This window comes from Panthera onca, chromosome B1 (assembly GCF_046562875.1).
Source record: "Panthera onca isolate mPanOnc1 chromosome B1, mPanOnc1 haplotype 2, whole genome shotgun sequence".
Lineage (NCBI taxonomy): Eukaryota > Metazoa > Chordata > Mammalia > Carnivora > Felidae > Panthera > Panthera onca.
Genome location: NC_138342.1, coordinates 131,396,728 through 131,423,895, shown reverse-complemented (window position 1 = coordinate 131,423,895; position 27,168 = coordinate 131,396,728). Strand labels below are relative to the sequence as shown.

The window sequence follows — 27,168 nt, the reverse complement described above, 5'->3', positions numbered from 1 at the left end:
CTTGAGATCAAGACCTGACCCATCTGAGGCTTAACGTACTGAGCCACCCAGGCTCCTCTTGCAAACACTCATCTTAAGGAGATTTTAAGGGTCAGGGAAATCCTCTAGAACAACTTTTTCCGCAGTTGAAGACCAGGAAGCCGTGGAAAGGAAGGCTTGGCTGCTCTGTGGCAGCCGGCTTGGAACCGAGGCGAGAGGAGCCGTTGTAAACATTGCCATAGCTCATTGTGGCAAAACAGAGGATGAGCCCGCAGGGCCCAGAAGGATTTGACATATCCTGTCCCTCAGGGTTTTTGTGGGAGGGTTGGGGGGAGGAGGGGACGGTTTTATTTTCTTTCAGACTTAGGTAACTTGGATGGTGGTTGAGGGAAGGCAGAGAAATCAAGATCTCCATTTACAAAAGAAATTTAGAGCCTGGGAAGGCGGCTTGGGAGTGGTGACTACCACACTTCACTGACCACGCTACACCCCCTCCCTGGCGGGGCGCCCTCCCTGGCTGGCGTCCCCTTGAGGGGGAACACCCTCAAGCTGAGCCCCTGCCAGGAGCCCGCCCCAGCCTCTCGCTGAGGAAGAAGCAAGATGGCCGCCGCCGCCACTTCCGCGCACGCGGAGGGGAAAGCCACACATTTCCGGGCAGAATTCCTGACGGTGCTCTGGGAACGCCGGGTGGGAGTAGGTAAGAAAAAGTGGGTAAAAAACCAACGGTTTTCTCCCTTTGCCTCCCCATTTATGTATGAACCCACAAAGTGGGGATACCCAACAGACTTCTACCGCCATAGCTCTTCCCCCCGCCCCTCCTGAAAGTTAGTAGATGTGAGCCAAGTTTTCTCTCTTCTTTCCCTGGAGAAAACTGAAAAAAGGCCTGTGTCCTGCATTTTAAAACATCTGGTGGGGCCATCAGGAGAGAAAAAACGCAAAGGCTGTGTATAATTTAACTTACCTTTTGGGATAGTTTTTATTACAATTACACTCTTGGATACACAAAAAAGTTTGGCATTTCCCCCATTAGTTAATGGGTTCGGAATTTTATTAATCAATGTCTAAATGTTCATAAAATAATGCCACCTTTTAAAACCAGGGGCAAGGACCATTTCCAAATGCTTCCAGTCAGAAGGAATAATATTAAAATGCAGGTTGCATATGTGCTAAAACCAGTCTTTGGGGAGTGGGGCATAAGCTCTCAATTATCCCAGCCACCTCCAGAACCATAGATCAAGGCCAGAAACGTACCCTAGGCCTGAGGACCGGGCCTGCAGAGCCCTCAGGCAGCCACGCTGAACGCCTGCCTCACTTCCTTCCACCCAAGCCCTACTCAAAACCCACCTCTAGTCTAGCCACGACAACAGTGGGTCACCAGTCACTGGCTTCTAGGGAGTGTGTTGATGCTCAGTGTCATGTGGTTCTCCCTAGAGATCACATGCTGTCCTCTGGGTGCTAGCAAAGTTTAAAGTTCATCTTACATCTTCCCTTTTTTCAGAGTACTTATTCCCTGTATCATTGAGCACGACTATTTATGTCAGCTTCTCCCACTGGTTGGTAAAATTAATGAGAGCAGGAACCATGTTTGTTTTGCTCACATTTAATATCAAGCACCCAGCACAAACCCTGATACATAGTTGATGATTAATAAATAGTTAATAAATACCCAGTGATTCCACTCCTAGGTAAACACCAAAGAGAAATGAGTGTATTTGTCCTTAAAATATCATGGATGCAAATGTTCACAACAGATCTGTTCTTAATAGCCCCAAACTGAAAACAACCCAGATGCCCACCAGTAGTGGAAAGGATAAATGGAATGTGGAGTATTTGTGCAGTGAAATGCCTAAGAATAAAAAAAAGAACCTACTACTCCATTCGACAACACAATATTGAAACATAATAAGCCCCCAAAATGTGTGATTGCATGTATATTAAAGTTCAAAACCAAACAGAACAAATCTACAATGGCAGAACTGAGACTAATAGTTACTTCTGCAGGGGGATGGATGGCTGTAAGCGGTTGGGCAGGTGCCAGGGGTGTTGACTGGGAAGAGTCCAGAATTGCTTGAAGAGCTAGAAGTCCTTCCTTCAGACTGAGATGCAACAGATGCTGAATTATCCCCCATTGAGAATGATAAGTACTGAAGGAAAGCTATGGTTTAGGGCTCTGCCTAAGTATTTGGCCTAATTAATTGCCCTATAAAAAGAGAAAGCTCCATGAAAGCAGTGACTTGTCCTTGTTCATCCTGAATCCCAGCACCTAGAAGAGGGCCCATCAAAGAACGAAAGTATTACAGAATGAAGTAAAACTTTGGACCCTTCTACCTTCCATGACCATGCTTCTCTCCCTGGTGCTCCCAACCAGTGCCCTGTTATGCTCATTCAGCCCGTGAGAACCTGCTGGGCCTGGAGGGCCAGCTGCTACCTCCAGCCAGTGTGTCTAAATGGCACATCTCAGATTCCTACCTTTAGCCAGTTCTTTCTCCTGGGCTTCATCTTTCTCTTCCACACTCTCCCACTTACCCAGACTTGATGCTTCAGCTACCTTTAACATTGCCCTCTCCTTCACATACCAAGCCAAAGCCCATCTCATGCATCTGTTCTCTCTTTTCAGTTCCTACCACTATCATCCTAGCTTAGGCCTTGATTACTTCAAGAAATACCCCTCAGGAGGCTCCAATCCATAGTTACCTTCAGATCAATCTTCCTTGAGCATAGTTTGAGTCCTGGCACTGTCCACAAACTTTCAAAGGCTTCCCACTGCCTATCAGGTAGACATCATATTCCTTGGCCTGGCACTGAATGTTTTCTAAAAACAAGCTTTGGTGCACTTGGGTGGCTCAGTTGGTTAAGGATCCAACTCTTGATTTCAGCTCAGGTCATGATCTCATGGTTCGTGAGTTTCAGCCCTGTATCAGGCTCTGTGCTGGCGGTGTCGAGCCTGCTTGGGGTTCTCTCTCTCCCTCTGCTCCTCCCCAATGTGTTCTCTCTCTCTCTCTCCCTCTCCCCTTCCCTCTCTCTCAAAATAAAGAAACTTAAAAAAAATAAAAATAAAAAATAAAAACAGACCTCAAAATACAGTTGACCCTTGAACCACATGGGGGTCATGGGCACCATGCAGTCAGAAACCTACATGTAATTTTTGACTCCCCCAAAACTTAATTATAAATAGGCTACTATTGACTGGAAGTTTTAGCAATAACATAAATAGTTGATTAACATATATTGTGTATGTTATGTGTATTATTACTGTATTCTTACCATAAAGTAAGCTAGAGGAAAGAAAATGTTATTAAGAAAATCCTAAAGGGAGCGCCTGGGTGGCTCAGTTGGTTAAGCGCACGACTCTTGATTTTGGCTCAGGTCATGATCTCACGGTTCATGAGATTGAGCCCCAGTGTCAGGCTTCACACTGGGTGTGGAGCCTGCTTACAATTCTCTCTCTCTCTCTCTCTCTCTCTCTCTCTCTTTTTCCTCTGCCTCTCCCCAGCTTGTACTCTTGCTCCCTCTCTCTCAAAAAAAAAAAAAAATCCTAAAAAAGAGAAAATACATTTACAGTACTCTACTGCATTTATCAATACCATAGTTTTTGTCATCTGTTTACAAGATGAATCATCTGTTAGTACCTACATCAGTATTGTCTTATATGATACCTTTATGTTTATACTATATATCAAGAATGAAAAGATAATGTGACAAAGAAATTCATATTTATAGGTATCATGGTTTATGCTTTGATAATGAAGAAGCAGTATTATGATTGCTTTATGGCAGGCCAGTGTAATCAATATGATTGCTTCATGCTAGCCTATCTAATACACTAACGGATTAATCATTATAAAATTTTTATGGCATACAGTATTATAGTCATATTTATAATGGAGAATTAGAAACACTTTTATATTTAATTTTAAAAACCACTTACCTGTGATGATAGGCTGATACACAGTTTCTCCAATTACAAGAGTGAGAGAGATATACTGTGAGGCAATGTAATTCTTTGAAACACAGTACATCTCTCTCACCCCTGTAATTGTCAATTTTATATTAAATATCACTCAGCTTATGCCTATGTAAGGATAGACTATCCACTTCCATACAAGTCATGTGCATAATGTTCTACAGGACAAATACTCAAGTGATGATGATAATGACATTTTTGCTATATAGTTCTTAGGTTTTTACATGAAGATGCTCACACACATACACAACAGATAGGTTTATTAATTGTATGTCATTATGATTATTTGCAATTTATTAAGTGGAAGTGGATCACCATAAATTTCTTCATCCTTATTGTCTTCACGTCGAATAGGGTGACAAGGAGGAAGAAGATGATTGGTCTTGCTGTTTCTAGGGTGGCAGAGATGGAGGAGGTGAAAGAGGAGGCAGGAGAGGCAAACACACTTTATGTAACTTTACAGAAATACGTCATAATTTCTACCTGACCTTTTTCCTTTTTCATTTCTCTAGAAATGTTTCTATACAGTACCAATCCTTCTCCCACTGTTTGCTTTAGTTTCACTGCCCACATCATGTCCTAAAAGAAGTCAATAGCAGTCTTGAATAATCAGAACCTGTCTGCCAGATTGTCTATGTCAATTTGTTTTCTGGCACTGCTTCTTCTATGTCTTCCTCCTCATTGTCTGGCTGTGGTTCAGAATCACTCATCTCCATCAATTCATCCTCTGGTAATTCCTCTAGCATGGTCAGAAATCTACAATCAATTAGCTCTTGAATTTCTACAAGATCCATATCTTGAAACCCTTCACACCTTCCTCCTCCTCCTCTTCTTCCTCCTCCTCTGTCTCTTCCACTCCTCTGCCCCCTCCTCCTCCTCCTCCTTTTTTTTTTTTTTTTTTTTTTTTTTTTGCCATATCCACAATCTCTTTCATGATTTCCTTGATTGGCTCTGCTGTAAATGCTGTGAAGTCATGCACAACATCTGGACACAGTTTTCTCCAGCAGGAATTTATTGTTTTGGGCTTGATGGCTTTCACGGATTTTTTCTGTAACAATGATGGCATCTTCAATGGTGTAGTTCTTCCAGACTTTCATGATATTCTATAAGTGTTCTCTTCCCTAGCGTTGACAATCCTTTCCATAGAGTACCATGTGCAATGAGCCTTAAAAGTCCTTATGACCCCCTAATCTAGAGGCTGAATTAGAGACATTGTCTTTGAAGGCAAGTAGACCACTCCAACATCTTTGGTGCCAAACTCATGGTATTCTGGGTGGCCAGGGGCACTGTCCAATATCAAAAGAATTTTATTTTTTTATATGAAATGTATTGTCAAACTGGTTTCCATACAACACCCAGTGCTCATCCTAACAGGTGCCCTCCTCAATACCCCTCACCCACCCTCCCCACCCTCCCACACCCCATCAACCCTCAGTTTGTTCTCAGTTTTTTAAGAGTCTCTTATATTTTGGCTCCCTCCCTCTCTAACCTTTCAAAAGAATTTTAAAAGGCAGTCCCCTACTGGCAAGACACTTCCTGACTTCAGGGACAAAGCATCAATGGAACCAATCCAGAAAATGGGTTCTTACTCTCCAGGATTTCTTACTGTACAAACAAAAGACTGGCAGCTAATGTTTATTTTTCTCTTTCAAGGCTCAGGAGTTAGTACTTTCGTAGATAAGGGCAGTGCTGATCACAAACCTGACTGCATTTGTACAAAACAGTACAGTTAGCCTGTCCCTTCCTGCCTTAAATCCTGGTGTTCGCTTCTCTTCCTTACTAATATATGACCTTTGAGTCATTTTTTTCCAGAATAGGGTACTTTTGTCTGCATTAAAGACCGGTTTAGGCAGATATCCTTTCTCCTCACTGATTTTTTAAGGGCTTCTGGGAATTCATCTCCTGCTTCTTGGTCAGAAGAACCTGCTTTCCCTGTTCTCTTGACATTTTTTTAAACCAAACCCCTCTCTCAAATGATTAAATCATCCTTTATTGGCATTTGATCCTCCATCTTCTTTTTGCTTTAAGTTGTCATGTAATGACTTTGCTTTCTAAAAATCATATTAGAGTCCATGGGTGTGCCTTTCTTATAGCAATCCTGCACCCACATAAAAGCTGCCTTTTCAATATGAGACAAAAAGGTCTTTCACAAAAAGTGCAAGACTTTCATTCCTGATGGCATAGTTCAAGTTGCAGCGATAGCTTCACGAAATTTCCTTTTTTTCCCCCCCATAGTGGTCCTTATTACTGGATTCATTTATCTTGAAATGGTGGGCCACCACAGCTGCAGACTTCAATCTATGGTGTGTATCAAACAATTCCACTGTTTTTTTGTTTTTTTGCAATGTCATGATTTGTCTTTGTTTCTCTTTGTTTCTTCCAGATCACCAGTGGCGCTTCATATAGGTCCCGTGGTGTTATTCATTGTTTACAGTATTGCACTTAAACTGATGCAAAATGCATGAGAACTGTCAGAGATCACTTTTTACTGTGGTACGCAATGTCCTGGAGAGATGAACTGCTCGCGTGGAGCATATGCAGTTACGACTCAATACTTCATCTTTATGTTTGTTTACACTTCTCTCCAATGCACCTGGTGCCGGGTAAGCTCTGTGTTTGTGAGCATAGTTTAGGTAACTTTAAACTTGATAAAATAGACTAGTATCTACATATATTTTAGGCACTTGTGACATACCTAGCTTTTTCCTAATTTTTTTTTTTTTGATATTTCTAAGAAAGGCTACATGGTTCATCTGTGAATTTTTTCAAATTAGTGCAGAATTCCAAAAAATTTTCTGTTATATTTATTGAAAAAAAATCAGTGTATAAGCTGATCCACTCAGTTTAAATCCATGTTGTTGAAGCATCAACTGTACCTTTTTAATCTTTATCTCCCATTACTCCTTTACACACACTCTATATTTAAGTCAAACTGAACAATCTGAATTCCTCAAATAAATGTGTTGGTTTCCTCCCCTCCCCTCCATCTTTGCTCATGGCTTTCCCTCACCTGTGAACACCTTCCACTTTTCTCTCTCCACCTTGTCCCCTCCCCCTGTAGCACCATTAGTTCGATTTGTAATCCTGATCAGCCTTCAAAACACCCATCCCACATGTTGCCTCTCTCATGCATACTGCTGAAATTCCTAGATGTTTACCCCCAGCTCCTGCTCTCAATCACTTTTAAAAATCTCTTTGTGTTATTCTTATGGTACTTACTGTATGCTGTCTTATACTGACTTAAACTACAAGCTCATTTAGGACAGAGTACAGGTCTTATACTCCTCTTTCAACCCACACAATATTTATCTTGCCCTCACATTAATATTGATTAAAAGAACAAATGCATGAAAGAAAGAAAATCAACCCTTAATTAGCTTTTATATTGAATAAGACTGCATAAATTGTTTTATACTTAGATGTAAATGACTGTTCAAAGGATTATATACACAAAGATTTTTTTTTTAATGTTTATTTATTTTTGACAAAGAGAGAGACAGAGCATGAGCAGGGGAGGGGCAGAGAGAGAGGGAGACACAGAATCCGAAGCAGGCTCCAGGCTCTGAGCTGTCAGCACAGAGCCTGATGGGGGGCTCGAACTCAAAAACTATGAGATCTGAGCTGTCAGCACAGAGCCCAGCGCGGGGCTCGAACTCACGGACCGCGAGATCATGACCTCAGCCAAAGTCGGACAGTCAACTGAGCCACCCAGGCGCCCCTATACACAAAGATCTTTTAACCGTAATTGGAAAAAACCATTAAACGAAAGAGTGGCTGTAATGATGGAATTTCATCTATGCAGTGTTGAGCTTCTTCATCTCTGCAGAGCTTTGTGGCGTACCTCAAATCAGATGAAGAACTCTTCTGCTTTGGACAAAATCAGTCTTAAGGACTGGCTAGGCCTGGATGTTTCAGGATTTCCAGGAGGTGTTTGTCTCCCACGTAGCCAGGTGCAACCTTACGATACCGCTCATCTCCAAACAAGACTCACTGCCATACTCTCTGCCACGCACTAATGTGTAGCTTTGGGAAAGTGACCAACTTGCCTGAAGCTTGGTTTCCTTATCTGTCAAACAGGACTGATAATCCCACTTTGCCAGATGCTTATGAGGAAAAGCGATCCAATGCAGGCAAGTAGGAGGTGCCAGGGTAGCCTTTAGCGGTACTGTTTCTATTTGACCCTCTACCATAGCAGGCACCCTTGTGGTTCTCTCTGGCTCCATGTGGCTTTGGCAGGAAAAGGTAATCTGCCTCTCTCGCTCTCTGGACACTGAAGGGAGGTGTTCTAACCTTTTCCCCAGTCCTTGTGGGACGTTATAATAGGAGGAGGTTTGAGGCAGGCTCCTTGATCCTTATGAATTCTTTCACCTCTGAATTCACTAGGACCAAAAGAGCTTTTCCCAGGAAGGAGAAAAACATCCCAGGCTGTTGAAATAAACATGGGATCATCTCAGATGCCCATGGGATCATCCAGAGGAAATCATCACAGGGGAGGGAGACTGAAGAGATCTTGTGGCAGAGGCTTCAGGACAACACAGGGTCACAGGGTCAAGCACACAAAGTGAGAAAAGGGAAATGTATGTGCCAGTTCCTTTTGATGAATACATACTATTAGCACCAGGAGCAAACACGCACACATGCACATTAAAAATACCAAAAACAAATGCAAAATTTTCCCTTGGAAAGAATTATAGTCTCTGGCAGAAAACCATGAAGTAAATCGTGAGGGGCCAGGCCTGTCCTGGCCCGTTTTTGCTCAGACACTCCATACATGAAAGCTACTGCTCACTCGTCAGGCCAGAACCCCCGGCCAGGCCTTCTGCTCTCTTTGGCTCTCCTCAGGGAGGATTCAGTCCCACTGCCAATTGGCAGTAAATCCGAACAAATTGGCAGGGTCCCACCTTCCTTTAAGTGAATGCATGTGCACCTCTCAAACTCACAGAGGATACCCATTAGCCTGGTCCCCTGCCCCTTTCAGCAAGGTTAAGATGGGCCTTCCACCAATGCTGACAGAGCCTAACTCTTACCGCTGGTCATCCCCTGAGGAGCAGGAAAAAGACCTGTGCTCCCCAAGTCCCTGTACATATAAAGACTTTCTGTTCAAGGAGTCAAATGCTGGCTCTTCCTGTTTCCGATTCTGTGTCTCCCTCTCTCTCTGTCCCTCCCCCGTTCATGCTCTGTCTCTCTCTGTCCCAAAAAATAAAATAAACGTTGAAAAAAAAAAAAATTAAAAAAAAAAAAAATGCTGGCTCTTTACCACACATTGGATTTTCCCTATACATTTCTGTGGCTGTGTGCTATGTCCAAAGTTGAGAGAAGTTGGTAGAGCTTAAAAGCCCCCCAAAACTTAGCCAGTGAGCATGAATCGAAGCATGCTCCAGGGAACACAGCCCAGAAAAAATTGTTAATTTAATCTCGGTTGAAAACTCAGTCTGACCACAGTCATCTTGAGTCTAAAATGGATCAGCTAAGAAACAACGAAGATTCATCCTATGGGCACCCAGCTGGAATTCTGTCACTGCCTGGTGATGGGGAAAGTGGACTGTCTGTACTGTCTGCTTGGGAGTACTTGACCCAAAATGGGCAAGCAAGGCCTGAAGTTTGACTGAGGAGTTGAAGAATTTACACTTGGCTCTCTTCCTTTCTGAAGGACTTCTCTCTCCTTTGGTATGTTTTCTTCTTTGTCACATTCTCTCCCCCACCCCAGTTTAGGGAAACTCTTCAAAACAGTGGATTTCCTATCTGATAATTCTATTTAGCCCTTTGAGAAATGTTGGAAAGGGGATCAATTGCCAGTCAATACACAAGCATGTGTCAGCCAGGGTGGGCTAAGGTTGATGGACGGCAAGGTGAGGGCGGCAGACTTCCTGTGTCCCTCCCTCTCCCTCCTAAATAGTTGTCCATCAAGGAGTTGGAAAAAAAAAAAAAAAAGGTAGTAAGTGACAAATGTTTAAGGACAGTGGAGAAAGTTTGGAAATCCTTCCACAGAGAGTGGGAAATAATAGCAACCAGAAGGCTGCTGGGGAGTGCGAAGTGCCCAGCTGTGATCCGAGGCCACCTACATGAAGAGGTGTAGATTGCTGCCCATCTATGTGCAGGGCTGTGTGGCTTGCTCCAGCTGCTGTTGGCAACCTGGGTCTAAACACGGACAAAACAGGCGTGATCAAGGCCAGACTGGAGAGTCTAAGGGTCGGTGAGTCAGAGAAGAGAAGGTCATGAAAGGAGAGGGATCCAGCTCATGGGCAAACCAGCAAGTCTGCAGAAGAGGGAACTAAAGGCAGGAGGCAACTGCAGGATAGAACATTCAGGCCTCAGGGGACCAAGGAACATTCTGTAGGTCCCAGCTCAGACTCTGTCTTCTCTGTGGGGCTCTGCCTGAACAAAGATGCCAAAAGGATCTGCTGAGCTCAGGGAGCCTGGAATCCTTGAGTCTGATCTCACTTGGTCTTTAGCATACTCTGGAGGCCTCCCCATTGCACACCGGGTTCAATTCCTTCTCCACAAAGCACATATTCTTTTGCTTCACTTAATCGTCACACACAAGGTTGGGAGGAGAGGCAGGGAGCAGACTGGAAGAGACAGGAAAGACAGAGCTATGGAAGGCAGGGGTGGGAAGGATGGTGCCATATGGATTTCTTTCTTTTTTTCCCCCAATACCTTGATGGACAACTATTTAGGAGGGAGAGGGAGGGACACAGGAGGTCTGCCACCCTCATCTTGCTGTCCATCGACCTTAGCTCAGGCCACCAAGTAAGGACAAGAGGAGGCCGGCCAGCCAGCAGGCAGTCCAGCCTCTGCTCTCCTCACTTCCCAGCCCCATCCCTCCCTCTGGGAAGAAAAGAAGAGAAGGGCTGCACTTCTGCCCCTTACTCCCACCTTCTGTACCTGCCGCATCGGGCAGTGAATGCTGTGTTTCATACCCATGACACAGAGGCTCTGCAGCACCAGCAAGCCCTCCCCAGGGACTCAGGGCCAAATTTGGTTGTGGTCTGTCCACACACCACTTACGTACTTTCAGGGGATAAACAAAACAAGCGCTGTGGGTTTCAATTATTTTTTCTGTGTTAATTTTTGAAAACTGACACATAGCACATCTGAGGAAATGCTCAGTAAAACTAAAATGCCATTTGAATGTGATATCTGGTTCCCTGGCTATACTAAACTCGGCTTCGTCTTGCTGATATTTCTGCTTGGCCAGCCTGAGTGTCCTTGGCACTAATGTCTCACCTGAATTGGCCAGTTGATGAAGGTCTAGGGAATTGTGCACTTATTACAGAGGGTTGTGGAACAAAATTGGGGAAATCTTTTGGAAGGCAATTTGATGATCCTGTTCACATGTTCACCTTGTATAACCATCAATTCCACCTCTAGGAATTCATTCTAGAGAAACATGCAAGGATTTATGAATAAAAAAGCAGAAAAGGTATTTATAAAAGCAGAAAAATGTTAAGAAGTAGAAGTAGAAATTTAGTTGGATGAGTTATAGCACAAAGGAATATCTCTAAACCATTAACAATTATATATTACTATGTATCACAAAAAGATGTTCATGATACAGGGGGTAAATAAAGTGGTTACCAACGGTATGATCCTATTTTGGTGAAATAGATAGGAAAACAAATAGGAAGGGAGGAAAGGAAGGAAAAAGTCTAAAGGATATACATCTTAAAATGCTTCTTTGAGTGGTAATTTGACTCTTTCTTTATGCTTATTGTATTTTATAAATGTTCCTTATAAAGTGTTACTTTAATTAGAGGGAAAAATCATGCTACTTAGGCACACACACCTTGTTAGCTCCACTGACTGTCTGAGACCAGATAAGTATGGACTAGCCCCTGCTGAGGGCCCTGGGGGACAGGCTTCATGTCCTCTGTGGCTGGAGCACATTCCGGTGCTACTTACCCACCCCACCATTCCACAAAGCCAGGCAGCACCAGGTGATGGCAGGAAAGAAGAGCATGGACAGCAGGACGGTAGGATGCCTGGCCATCCAGGTTCTCCTGTTGTAAGCACAGGCAGCATGTGACCCAAACCAAACCTTGGTTATAGAATGTTTTTGGTTTCAGAGCCCAGAATACTGAATCTACAGGAAAAGGAGAAAGTCCTGATGGGCTATGCTGACCCTAAGTAGGTTATTTCAATCTATAGCTTTACATTCTTGGTCAAAATAGTTTAAACATTTGCTTCCTATTGAGGAAGGGTGGTCATGTGCTGTCCAAATGGTGCTAGGTTGCTAAGTGTCATAGAGCATGGAGCTGAGAGAGCCAGGAGGGCTGCAGGTCGTGGCAGCACCAGCTGCGTGATATTGGCATCTCAATTGATCATCCAGGCTTCACTAATAACCTGTATATTAGTCCATACTTTTCACACTGAGGAGCTCCGTGGTTCAGTGGAGGTACAGGCGGTGGGGGGAGCTCTAGTGGAGGCCAAGAAGAAGCCACACGTGCAGCACCCTGGTCCCCTTGCCCCAGTATAACCAGGGCAGCTCTACTCTTTCTCTTTTATATCTTAAGGTTCCAAGGTAAGATTTCATCAGAATTCTGCTATAATAAGCTTGAAAACCACCAGTCTAATAATGCAACTCTGATATTCTTTGTAACAAAGTATCACCCCTAAGCACAGTGACTTACCAGTATTTTTCAGTTGAGGCAGTCACTGATATCACCTGGACCTTTTTTCCAGTTGTCAGTGTGATTTATTTATCCACATTTGGCCATATTTGGGTACAGCCTCAGAAATAAGATTCAAGTATTCACCAGGCAAGGATGTGTTATTAACTCATCTTCCCACAAAGAGAGTGAAAAATCCATGAAACTGGCATATTTACAAGGCACCTGGCACCAATTTGTCCTGGCCCCGGGTAAGTAGCTTCATGCAAGAGTGCTTAAAAGTGAAGTAGAGCTATTTTGGGCTCTTTGCTTGGGTTTTATTGGGTATTTTCTTTCCAAATGAGGAAATGGTTCATTGCTCTATTCTCCATGGTACCTGCTATTTCACAATGGTGATGTCTATGTCTGTGCATATATACCGTCATGCAATGCCCTTTGGTGGTGGATGTCTGCATTTTAGAAGTGCACTGAACAAGGGAGAATATATGCCAAACTTTATTTCTCAAAATGAAAGCAACCAAAGCAGAACTTTCAAAGCTATCTCATTCTTTGATTAAACAAGATTAAAAATTCTCTACATTCCTGGAAATAAGAAGGAGAGAGGTGAGAGGAGCAGGAAGACAAGAGGAGAAGAGGGGAGGAGGGAGCAAGAAAGAAGAGTAGAAGATAAAGAAATTAAAATCCATTTATTTTGGAACAAGATTTTTAATCTCAAGTACACTAGATTTCAGTTCTGGATGGGCTGGAGAATTCTTAGCTTAAGTTTCCATCAACTTTAAAAGCAAAACCATCTATGGCAACCATGCATGGGGACCTAGATTTGACTGCATTTTGCTCTCATCTCTTGTGTAGTGTTGGTGGTGACCATGAGGAGCATGAAAGTCATGTTGACAGAATCCCAAGCAACTTTTCCAAAACAAAACAAAACAAAACCCTCACCTTTATCTCCCCTCCAACACACACTAGATTGGTAACTGCTCATGGTGTCATGCTGAACCCCCTCTCCCCACCCATCATGTCCATCCTGCCCAGGCAGTGGTAAAAGTCTGGGAAGACTCTCTGAGAGCCATGCCTGGGATGGACTGGCCTCCCACTAACATGACCAACAGAAATCTAACCCCCTACATTAGAATGTGAGGAGACTGGGAGTTTCCTGTAGTTACAGAGGATTTATATTGAGTTTCAATTAAGATGACTATTGCCTATATTCAGCTTTCACAAAAAGCTGAATGTTTTATTAAGAAACATCTCCGTACCTCTACGGAAAGGCTTTGAAGGATGATAATTTTTTCCAGTTATAGCCACTTTTATAACACAGTGCAGAGAAAAAAAGGCGACTTCAGGATAGGTTTGGGTTTGCACTAGGAAGAGATGCACCAGGAAGAGACTATATCTGGATTCCATAGTACACCTACTGGCAATAATCATAAAGCTAACATGTGTTGCTTTATGGAAACATGTGTTGCTTTAACATGGCACCATTTTGAGAAACATCTCTGAGGCCCCTCACCTAAACTAGCTCGTTAATCCTCACAACTCCTCAAGTATGGTAGGTCCTGTCAGTGTCCTTATTTTACACAGGAGGTTGGGTAACTTGCCCAGTCACACAGCTAGGAAGTGGTAAGCAAGACTGAACCTGGCACTCAGGTATGAGAACCTAGGATTGAACCCACTATACTCTACCACCTTCTTTCAAAAATGAATGAGATTGGTTCTGCCTTTGAAAGAAAGTACTATCAAGTGGAGGAAGGAAGAAGCAAACCTGATCACATACTGTATGGGGAGTGGGACAACGCTGACTGGCTCAGTGCAGAAGTACAACATCATAGTTCTGAATTGAAGCATTTCCACTGTAGGGAGGCATAAAAACACAGCGACCAGCAGAGCATCTATTTGGTTCTGGGAACTGAATAGAAAGTCAAATATTTTACCTAAGTGCCTTATTTATTTTCTGCATTCCTTCATTGCAGTATTTATATCTCTGGTTACAGTTGCATCAAAACCTGGCAAAATTTGGCTTATCTTTGAGTAAGGAAAGAATGGAAACTTCCCATCAGAGAGCAGCTATAAAACGAGAGATGCTCCCAAGCTGTGGCTTTCCCTTAACCAAGACCATTCCTATTTGTCAGGTTTTTGACCCATCTGTATGACCATGGTGATATCATTCTGACACTCTGGAAAGCAGCATATATCATGTGTGATATATTCTGTTGAAGAAATATATTAATAGTGCAGGGGATCTGATAGCCAAATATGCCATTAGCAGAGATTAATTCATTGTTTTATCTTAATGCTATTCATTGTCACCTTGCCAGAATGGGACACTAAAGGAAATGGGGGAAGAAGAGGCAAGACAGATTTGGACTGAAGAACTTCTGAGCTGAAGGGAATACTAGAGCGAGCTATTTAGTGAGAAGGACTGAGGTGGGTGATCAAAACTGGAGCAGGGCAGGGGTACCCTGAGAAACAAGGGCACCCTGTGGCAGTCACACACTAGGGAGCCATAGGGTTGAGCCTGGCACAGAGGCACCCAGACCAAAATGGAGTGGACAGGAGCACTCTGGAAACATTTTACTCTTTTCTATTGGGTCTACTTCTTGAAATCACTAAGGAGGTGGGGAGAGAAGGAATGGATTACTTACATATACAAGTCTTCCTTCAAATGAGAAGTAAAGAAAAAATATGAGTTCTAAGATGACACCATGATTCATTCCCAAGAAAAGAGAAGGTGAAAAGTGACCATGACAACTAAGGTGGCTTCTTTTAGCTTTCCTTGGCTGGAAGAATCTGCCTGGACCCGTATTACATGACAGAGTAAACCTGGACTTCCCAGGGTCACAGCAGGATATACACAACCATGGCCTTGGTCCCGAGCCCTAGAAACAAAGAAAGGCAGAAACCTGTCAATGGTCAGAGCTTTCCTGTGAAGGAGTAGTAATAGGTGGAAGACATGTGAGGGGACAGTGGAAGTTATTTATTTAAAAATAGAAGTCTGGGTACAAACTCACTTCTGGGCTCCATGGAACCTGGGCTATTCTTAGAGGAGAGGTGGGAGTGAAGAAATCATAAAAACATTCTCTCACAGGTAACCTGCCAACATGGATTTGTGCCCAGGCCCCAGTCCCATCCTGGAAGAAGATATGATAGACATATCTTGTTGAACCCCATGTCCAACTACTTTATTCAAGTGAAATCAAATTAAGGTGGATATCAAAGGCATCTTCAGGCTAAAATAAGGAGGAGGGTTTAGAACATGGTAAAAATACTACCCTAGTATGAAATAGGGGAGGGAGCAGTAACCCCCCTGTTGCCTAGAAGCAAAAGGCAGACAGAACCGTGTTTAAATCCTGGCTCTACCAGTTATTAACTGTGTGATTGCAGGCAACTTATGCAACCTCTCTGAGCCTCAGTTTCCCCATAAGTAAAATGGACATAAACCTTAGAACCTATCTCAATGGGTTCTTGTGAGGATTAATTAAGATAAGGCACAAGGTCTGGCACTTATTAAGTATTTCTGTGAATGGGGGCTTTTATATAAAGTGTATACAGGAGACCAGGGGTCCATGTGTCATCCAACTCCCCCCTGCAACAGCTTTTCTGCTGGGTTACCATCCACACCCAAGATTCACTCAAATCGTGGGTCCTGGGGCATCACTCCTACTTGCTGTAGCCAAAGGACAGCTCCTCCTGATAGTTACCTCCATCTGTGCAGATCATGCTATTCTCAGGCCTGTGCACAGGACTCCAAACTTGCCAAGAGGTTGGATAGTTTCAGTGTCAGTGAAACCATTCCTACTAAAAAAGTTTGGCCAACCTGTCAAAGACTTGCTGTCTAGGCTGGCAAATACATATGGTGTACTGGCAACCCACAGATTCCCTTTGGCCAGTCGACTTTTCCTTGGTGACAAAGCAAGATCGAATCCTCAAGATGGAAGTGTCATCCAAAAATGTGAGAAGGAATATAGAACAAATTCAAAGTTTTCTTCCTCTCTCTCTCTTTGCTTGAACATTGAGGTACTATTTATATATAGTAAACTTTATCCTTTTTAGGGTATACAGTTCTATGAATTTTGATAATTGTCTTCAGTCATATAACCAACATCACAATCAAGATACCAAGTTTTTCCATTACCCTTAAGCCCATTTGTATTCAACACCTTCAACTCCTAACAATCACTGCTAATTTCTTTGTCTTTCCTCAGAACATCATTTACAGAATCCTACAGTCTGGAGCCTTTTGTGTCTTGCTTCTTACATTTATCATAGTGCTCTTAAGATTCACTTATGCAGTTGCATTTTTCAGTACCTCGTACGTTTTTGTGGCTGAGTATATTCCATTGTATGGACGTTGCTACAATCTGTGTGACCATTCACTACTTCATAAACACTTAAGTTGTTTCCAGATTTAGGCAACTATGAATAAAGCCAATAAAAACATTCACATACAGGTTTATATGGAGACATACCTTTTCATTTCTTTTGAGTAAATATCTAGGTATGGGATTTCTGGATCATATGGTAAGTGTGTTTAATTTTATAGGAAACTTAATAAGCTATTTTTTGAGAGAGAGAGAAAGATAGAGAGAGAGAGAGGGAGAGAGGGAGAGAATGTGAGTGGGGGAGAGGGGCAGAGGGAGGGATAGACAGTCTTAAGCAGTCTCCACACTCAGAGCAGAGCCTGATGCCAGGCTCCATCTCAAGTCCCTGGGATCATGACCTGAGTCAAAATCAAGAGTCAGATACTCAACCAACTGAGCCACCCAGGGGCCCCTGAGCTATTTTCAAAGTAGCTGTAACATTTTGCATTCCTGTCAGTTGCTCACTCTGCTTCCTTGTCAGCACCTGGTGGGTTTTTTTTGTTTTTTTTTTTTGAGCCATTCTAATAGCTGTGTCATGGTACCTCTTAGTTTTCAATTTGTATTTTACTATGATTAGTGGTATTTAGCACCTGTTCATGTGCATATTTGGCCTTTCATATTTCTTTCTTAATAAATCTGTTTAAATCTTTTGCCAATTTTTTTATATTGGATTGATTTCTTTTTCACGAGAGCGTTTTTTTGTTTGTTTTTTTTCCTATAGATTCTGGATCAGTCCTCTTTTAGGTATGTTTTTTGCAAACTTTTTCTTTCCATTTTTAGTCATGTCTTTTAATAAGAAGTTTTAAATTTCTATAAAGTTCAGTTTATCAATATTTCCTTTTATGGTTTGTCCTTTTTATATACTATCTAAAAAAATATTTGCCTAATCCAAAGTCACAAACATTTTCTTTATGTTTGTCTAGAAGTTTTATAGTTTTTGTTTTACATTAGTTCTATGATTTGTTTGATGTTAATTTTATATATAATATGAGGTGTAGACAAGGTTCATTTTTTCTTGCATATGGCTGCCAAATTTTCTTGGCATCGGTTGTTAGAGACTGTCCTTTCCCTATTGATCATATATGTGTAGATATATTTCTAGACTGTACTGCACCACATTCAACTATGTGCCTATACTTTTGCCAATACCAGTCTTGAATACCGTATCTTTATAGTAACTGAGGTATCCTGAATCCTCCAATTTGCCTTGGCTTCTCATCCTTTTTTATTTTCCACATACACTTTAGAACCAACTTGTGTATTTCTAGGAAAAACATGCTGAAATTTTGATTGAGATGATATTGCATCTATAAACTAATTTGGGTAGAAAATTGACATCTTGACAATACTGAGTCATCCAATTCATGAATCCAGATATATTTCTACATTTATTTAGGCCTTTTTGTACATAGTTTGTTAGAATTATCCCTGAAAGTATTATTTCATGATTTGGGTTGTTATTGTTAATGTTGTTTGGGGTGCTATTGTAAATTATACTTTTTTTTTAATTTCAATTTCTAATTATGCCTCGCTAGTATATAGAAGTACAACTGATTTTAATATAGTGGATTTGTATCCTGAAACTTAGCTAAATTCATTTATTGGATACAATATCATTTTTCTCAATCGTTTGAGATTTTATATGTAAACAATTATGTCACCTAAGAATAAAGCATTTTATTGCTTCCTTTCCAATATGAATTCCTTTTATTTCCTTTTCTTGTTGCACAGACTAGAATCTCTAGTACAAAATTGAATACAGTGGTGAGAGCAGACATCCCTGCCTTGACAATCTTAGGTGAAAATATTCAGTCTTTTATTATTAAGTATGATGTTACCTATAGATTTTCTGTAGGTGCTCTTTACCAGGTTGGGGAAGTGCCCTTCTATTTCCCATTTGTTGAGAATATTTATCATGAATAAATGTTGAATTTCATTAAGTTCTTTTCCTGCATCTATCAAGATTATCATATGCTTCTTGTTTTCTAGGTTGTTGAAGTACATTAATTTTCAAACATCAAACCAACCTTGCATTTCTGAGATGAATCCCATTTGGTCATGATGTATTGTTATTTTAATATATTATTGGATTCAATTTATTATTTTTTAAAGGTTTTTTTTATATTTGTGAGAGAAATTGGTCTGTAGTTTTCTTATAATATCTTTCTCTGGTTTATGACACCCGAGTAGTGCTGGTTTCACATAACAAACCAGGAGAGTCAGTTCCAAGTGGGTTTTCAGTACTATCAGAGATCAGAGAGGGAATTCCAAGATCTGACCCTAACCTGTGTGCCTTTCCTTTAGCGTTCTCTTATCTGCAGTTCTAAAGTTGGAAAAACTGTCACGTCTGTTTGGTGAACTTCAGCAATTGAAGAGAAATGAAGGTTGATTTTCAAATGACCATTAAGAGGCAAAGAAATAAATTGTCACAGTTATAGGATCTTTTCTTCTGAGTAACAAGGAGACTGTGCCACTTATATAATGGCTGGTATAAGTCTTTACTGACAAAGTGGTTTTTGTTCAGGGCCTTGGTTACCATAAGTAAGGATCATTAGAGAAGCAGTCCTTATTCAATGATTACAACTCTCCAAAAAAGAAAATGAAATGAAGTGCCAATATTCCCATTAAGTTTTCACTTTGTCCGGGTATTTAGATGAGAATGTGTTTTCCCCATGCTGAGGAAGTACATTTCAAAGATTCACATTTCTACAGATGATACCATAGATCAGTGCTATACAAAAAGATTTTCTGTGGTGATGGAAATGCTCCATATTTGTGATGCCCAATAAGGTAGTCACTAGCCATATGTAGCTACTGAGCACCCGAATGTGACTTGTGTGACTAAAAAACTAAATTTTAACTGTATTTAATTTTTTAAATGTAAATTTAAATAACCACATGTAGCTAGTGAATAACAAATTGGACAGCGTGGTTGTAGAGTGCCAATATTCGCTCTTGAAAACTTTTAGAAAGAATAGTTGTCACTAAAGAAAGAGACAGAAAGACTTGGGAACAAGTTGTACAGCTAGAAATGTAAGGTTTAGTGGACAGCCTGCAGATGAAACTTACATCAAATTGCAGAGCAATAGAGTCTCAATTCTTAAATCAATTATATTCTGATTTATTTTGGTATTATTAGTATCAGGCTAACAAAAGGACGAGGTTGACAATGGATAGCAACATGATTGGTTTTCTTTGGAAATAGATGTTCTGATGGTGTTGTGTATTTTTTTATACATATACTCTATAGGAGGCAGCCAACTGAATATTCATTGTGGCTCCTCTGAGGTTTGATTCCTACACATTGAATAAATGTTTTCACTCTTAGGGTTGGTAGCATGAATTTCTGAGCTTTAGATCACCAATAGAAGATTCAAAAAGGAATCAAACTTCATTTTTGATTTTTGGTTCTTGTAATTTAATTTTATATTCTACCTTTCTCTTTCTTTCTTCCTCTCTCCCTCTCTCTCTCTCTCTCTCTTCCTTCCTTCCTTCCTTCCTTCTTAATTACAACTAGTTTGGTGGTTTATTTTTATTTCTTTTTTATTTGACTATAATTGACAATGTTCCATTAGTTTCAGGTATACAACATAGTGATTTAACAACTGTATATGCTATGCTATGCTCACCTCATGTGTAATAACTAAGATAGATGAGGGGAACACTTAAAAATAAATGGCATGCTTTGGAGTGGCATTGAGCTTGACTCCATTTTTATGCATTTCTCAAAGGACCTTTTATGTTAAATCACTTACTTGCTATCAGAGATACTCACAGTGAACACAACTTAGAGATTCATCAAAATGACAAAACTGAGAGTCTCCAGGGCAGGAAAAGGTCACCAGACTCTGTACAGCGCTTGATCTGTCTGAGTCTTTAACAAATGCTCTCAGGATGGTGATGCCTTTGTTCTCCTCTATTCTGGTGGAAATGATTTAGTGAATGCTCTGCACCTTTTTCTCCCTTCAATGCCACCCTTGACCCCTCACCCCCACCCTTTCACATTAGATCTTTTTGCTTCACTGGCCTTTCCGGATGAGGAAGAGTCTCACCAAATCAAGAATGCACCTTTTCAGAAGAGGTCAATTAGTCCTGGGGAGTAATGAGGACTAAGCTGCCCTCTCCACTTTGACCATTGATTTAAACACTATTCACAGGCTCCAGGGTGCTAGTGAGGCAACGCTCTGGAAACTGATGAGGGACTCCATCTCCATTCCCATAACCCATGCCCAGTCACCCCAGAGAATCAGCCACCAGCCATAGCTCCCTCCCACCCAGCTACATGGTAACCAAAACAAGCCCCTTCTGTGTACACTTTCTGTAGCGTGTAATTGCCAACTGGTGAAAGAGATGAATAGAAAGGAAATGTATTGAGAGAGCTTTGACAGAATTTTCGTAACAAGGGTTAGGAGGCCCTAACTCCACATGCCAAGAAGCAAACTTTATGGCATGGCCCATGTCTGGAGGCTGAACAGTGCCAGGATGTGCTCCATACAGAAACTAGTACCTTCACCAGTGCCACACACACTACATAGGCCAGCATGGGCTTCCTGAAACCAGTGACTCTCAGAATTAGAAGACCTCGGAGATTCTTGGAGTTTTACCCATTCACAACATGAAGATTCCCTCTTCAAATCCTCTACAAGTGGCCACCCTAAGACACCATTATTTTCCCAAAATAGATTCAAATTGAACCAAATAATTCATGAGCTATCATACTTTCCTTGATTTTATCATTTCTGCTCCACGTTAAATTTCCCTGACTCTGAATTGTGCTTCATAAGGCATGATTTTGAGGTTATTCCCTGTTCTGGTCACTCTTATAGTCAAGGCCAGTTAGGATACTGAAGCTCAGCTACATCTATACAGATTTCTTCATTGGCTTCTAAATGTTTTATCTGAGGTTAGCAGAGTGGGGTCAAAGGTGTGTGAAGAGTGGGGAGGTGGGAGGTCAGGGGAAGAGGAAGTGGCAGTAGCTTTAATCTATCTCTGAAGCAGCATTGGGTTAGGGTAGGAGTGCATGGAGACAGGAACAAGGTTTTTCACTGTTAAAGACTGCAGTCTTAGAAATAATTGTGTAACAATGGAATACTACGTGGCAATGAGAAAGAATGAAATATGGCCTTTTGTAGCAACGTGGATGGAACTGGAGAGTGTGATGCTAAGTGAAATAAGCCATACAGAGAAAGACAGATACCATATGGTTTCACTCTTATGTGGATCCTGAGAAACTTAACAGAAACCCATGGGGGAGGGGAAGAAAAAAAAAAAAAGAGGTTAGAGTGGGAGACAGCCAAAGCATAAGAGACTGTTAAAAACTGAGAACTGAGGGTTGATGGGGGGTGGGAGGGAGGGCAGGGTGGGGGATGGGTACTGAGGAGGGCACCTTTTGGGATGAGCACTGGGTGTTGTATGGAAACCAATTTGACAATAAATTTCATATATTGGAAAAAAAAAAAAGAAATAATTGTGTAATTTTTGAGCACCTATAAGGAACCATACAAGGCATTTCACATACAGTAATCCTAACAAGAAAGTAAGCCTTACTATTCCCACTTTGTAATGAAAGTTTGAGGCTCATAGAGATTAAATGATTTGCCCAAAGTCATATAGCTAATAAGTGGCAAATACAACTATATTACTCCAAAATTTCTCACTTAGAATTATTTCTCCTGGGCCAATGCCACATCTTAGAATTATGCAACCTCTTGGGGTCCAGATGTTTTCTGTTTTGACCTTTCAGATCTGTCCAGTCACTCCTGTTTGGGTCTGACTTTACTGAGTTCAGCCCACCACCTGCTATGACCTTCAATTCTTTCTTGATTCCTTCTGACTTGCCTGCTCGGAACTTGGATATCTTCCTGATCCCACAAACTAGCCTCAATGCCTAGTTCTCCCCTCATTGTTACATGTGCACATACTCTTCAGCTCCCCCAAGAGAAAGGGAGATTCCAGTCCCCTGAATCACTGAGTCGCAAGTTCTGAGAAATGATACACTTGGTGATCAGAGAAGAAATTTATCTCTTTAGACCTAGGCCTCCAAATGCCACTAGATAAATTTCAAATTCTTCAAATATTTGTAAATCTTGCTAAAAGTTCACAAATTCCTTTTTGTGTGTGATTTTTCCCAAAGAATCTAGTGTCCCATGGATGTTTCCTGAATTGTCAGAGAAAGAAAAAATGGAACGAGCATCCAGTTGTTTAAAGGCTCATTTAGTTGGCTTTCAGCTTAGCTCATACTAAAATGACATAGCTTGAGTCAAATCTCCAGAGACCATTTTTAAGCAATTCTGCTTATAATGCAATTCAGTTGACTGAGAGCCATTAGAGAGTTCACATCAAAAATCCACTGAGGCTGAACATGGACACGGTACTCTTATGGAAGAAACTGGTTCTCATGAACTGGAGAATACTTCATACTTTTAACAATTGTTTATGAACTAGAGCCCCATGTGGTCCAGTCTCTGTAAGCTATAGCATTCAAGTAAATACAGTCCAACAAGTATAAGTAATTAAAAGCAATTCCAATGTTTTCTTGAACATTTTAAACCATGTCAAAGAGAATCAATTTATAACCCACAGTGGTGTTGCTGAAAGTCTCTTTCTCTATTATTTCCCTCTCAGGATCAGTCATATTCCCAACTTTCCCAAAGCCTTTCCCTATATATTTCATTCTCAACCTCCAATCCCCAAATCTACCCCTAAAAACAAGTTGGCATGGACTTCCTCTTTTCTCTTGTTATCCCCCCTCTCCAGAGCTCTTTTGGGAACTCATGGGAACCTGCTCTGTGTTCATACATATGCAGTCCCACAGTCCAAGGTTGTTAACACTGTAGGGCAAAACTTGACTAACGGAGGATAGGAGGTAATTAATAAATGTTCCCTTATTTCTTCCTCCCACTGATTTCATAAGCATTTCACATCTGCCCTAAAGAGGTAGTTTGTGAGATACTTAGTATCCTTTAATAAATTCCTTTGTTTTTGCTTGAAGTAGTCAGAGTAAATTATATTATTTGCAACCAAGAATCATGTCCAATAAATATTCCAATAATAGAGTTAGTTCCAGTTTCTCTGGGCCCTTGACAACTCTGGTTATTATAAATTAAAATAAACAAACAAAATGAAACAAAAATACTTCCTTAGGAACCATACCTATAAGATAAGAAAAGCAAATAAATTTCCACAAAGTACCCGCAGTTGAGCTAGCTCTTACTCTGAGCTACAAATTGGGTTTAGGATTCATGTAAGCCAGGGATGATAGGAATTTAGCTGGAAGGATATCTCCATCCTTTTATTACTTTGATTATGTCATATCGTGACCTTAGGTTCCATGTGATGCTTGGTGGAAAACATATTTTGCCAAGCATGACTGTTTCTGATTGGTAAATTAGAAGAGGGATGTTTATGACCTACAGACAGATATCATGGATTCCTTCTCAATCAAGGACCAGATTCCCAAAGCATTTATCCAAATTGCCTTGCCTCACAACAGTTTCTCAAACTTGTCCTCTAAATTACCCCTTATAGCAGAGTGTATACATTCCCTCTGGGATTTGGTAGCAGAGTAAGAAGTAGCATAATTTTAATTTATTTAAAATCTTGAAATTTTCCTTCCCTTCCCCTATGTTCATCTGTTGTGTTTCTCAAATTCCATATATGAGTGAAATCATATGATATCTTTCTCTGTGACTTATTTTGCTAAGCATCATATACTCTAGTTCCATCCACGTTGTTGCTAATGACAAGATTTCATTCTTTTTCATCACTGAGTAGTATCCCAGTGTGTGTGTGTGTGTGTGTGTGCGTTCATGCGTGTGTGTGTATATGTATATATGTGTATATGTGTGTGTATGTATATATATGTATATATATATATATATATATATATATATATATACCACATCTTTTTAGCCATTCATCAGTCAATGGATATTTGAGCTCTTTCCATAGTTTGGCTATTGTTGATAGCACTGCTACAAACATTGGGGTGCATGTGCTCCTTCGAATCAGCATTTTTGTATTCTTTGGATAAATACCTAGTAGTGCAATTGCTGGGTCATAGGGTAGTTCTATTTTTAATTTTTTGAGGAACCTCCATACTGTTTTCCAGAATGGCTGCACCAGTTTGCATTCCCATCAGCAGTGTAAAGGGTTCCTCTTTCTCCACATCCTCGCCAACATCTGTTGTTTCCTAAGTTGTTAATTTTAGCCATTCTGACAGGTGTGAGGTGGTATCTCATTGTGGTTTTGATTTGTATTTCCCTGATGAGTGAAATTTTGTTCTTACCAAAAAACTAATTTACATTTTTACTTCTATTCTCTAAAATTTCAATGTCTACTTTTATATAAAAATAATAAAGGAAACTTCCAATTAAATAAAATAGATGAGACAATGTATTTATCTCTGCTCCATCCCAAAATGCCCCTAAAAAGAATTTTCAGTAATAAAAACCTACAAAGACAAAGAGATCATGACAGAGAATGACACTGAAAAAGAGAGGCAACTAACTATGGAAGATGCAAAGCACACTGATTAATCTTAACTGACTTAACATAGTAAAGAAAGTGAGGGCCTAAAATGACCATGATGGGGAACACCAAGCAAAGAAACAAATATCCAGAAAATTTGGGCTGCAAAATTCTAGGGATGTCTAGGAATTTATGCACCAGAATCTCTGAAAACAGAGTTGAAGATTGGGGCTGAAAACAGAAGAAATTGGTTGAAAGTCTATTTAGGGAGCACACAGATCCTCCTTCTTGTACTTCCAGATAACTATGGCCCCAAGACTCCCATTGTAGAAGCAGATAGAAGGTTTATTTTCCGAAAAAACTAAGCCAGAGAAGCTGGGTAACAGAACTTGCATAGTGTGGAAGGGAAGTCCCCTATGGAAAACAGGATTAGGTGAAACTATCAAACATTGAGTACCCAGCCCTCTTCACCAGTTCCCAAAATGCTGGCAGCTATATATATATATATATATATATATATATATATATATATCCATCAGAGGAACTAGCTGGCCCTAGAGGAAAGGCCTAAAGAAAGTGACCTCTGTGGAGCACCAGGTAAAACCCCAGACCCTGCATCAGTTCATGGCAAGGGCCAGGAATGGGAGCATCGGCCCATAGTGTGAGTAATAAGGGATTGCCTGCAGAGAATTTAAAATCAATAATTAAATCACCTAAATGTTAGTTGGCTTTGTATTATTTATTTTTTATGCACAATTATGCAGCAATTTAAACAACCTTAGTGATAAAATACTTCCCACATAAAACTCCATTCTATATCTAAGTTCCAAACAATTGCTCTGGCTACTGTGGAATATCAATAATATGTATATAAAGTACAAATTAGCACATTTTAATTCTCTACCTGGAAGTTCATTTGAGAAACTCCCCATCACCAAGTCCATTCTTCCACTAACACAAATTCAGCTGTCTGTGTTCCTTTCATGAGTACATTCAAAGGTTCAAATTATCTGGTTTGCTTCAGCACAATTTATGCCCAATCCCTGTGGCACTCCATATTCCTGTGCTTAAACAGTAGATTCAAAAGTAAATAACAACACCATAGAAATTGAAAAGACGGAAGAAAACTCTGAATTACTGAGTTTTGTCATTCTACATAAACACTCTGAGTTTTTATTTATATTGAAAATTTAAAGCAATGACACAGAGAAGTATGAAGAATAAGAGCTTTGTTTGGTAATTGCAAAATTTAGTGTATACATGAAATACTTAATTTGCTTAATTTCTTAAAATTAAAATTCATCCCTTTTAGTGTTAATTGTTTGCAACTAAAAATCATGAAAATAATTACCACTGATCTCTATTATCATTGCTGAAAAGAATTTTGGTTATCCATGCATGATATCCATGCATCATCAATGCGTGAATTGATCTGATCCGGTGTAGATATGCTAGGTACACCTCTACCTTGAACCCTACTTCACTCCTATATCAGCACAGTCAGCCAGTGGCCATCACATACATGAAATGCAGAGACTCAAATTAACAAACCAAATACATGAAGCAGTGACCAAGCTGAGATAAAAGGAAACTTAAACCTCAATCTACAATCCTCAGATAAAAGAAAATATTGCCTTCACAAATAGAAATAAGACTAGAAGAAAAGAAAGAAACTTTCAGAGAACAAGAAAGACTCAGTGGGAATTAAAAATATAAATGCAAAATAAAGAATTAATAGGAAAAGAGAAGGTAAAGTTGAAAAAATCTAAAGTAGAACAACAACAAAATA

General features: G+C 40.6%; 2 long non-coding RNA genes across 3 annotated transcripts in view; one reads left to right on the top strand and one right to left on the bottom strand.

Moving 5' to 3' along the window:
- LOC144616129 (uncharacterized) overlaps positions 1 to 27,168 on the bottom strand; it is a 386,882-nt gene that overhangs the window by 195,409 nt on the left and 164,305 nt on the right. The window lies entirely within an intron of this gene.
- On the top strand, positions 14 to 19,841 carry LOC132692006 (uncharacterized). Of its 2 annotated transcripts, none has more exons than XR_009616127.3 (4): positions 14 to 676; positions 6,327 to 6,546; positions 17,632 to 17,654; positions 19,215 to 19,841. It is a non-coding gene; the product is annotated as an uncharacterized LOC132692006 (long non-coding RNA). The 2 variants fall into 2 exon arrangements; XR_009616126.3 differs by lacking the exon at positions 14 to 676 and adding an exon at positions 6,159 to 6,246.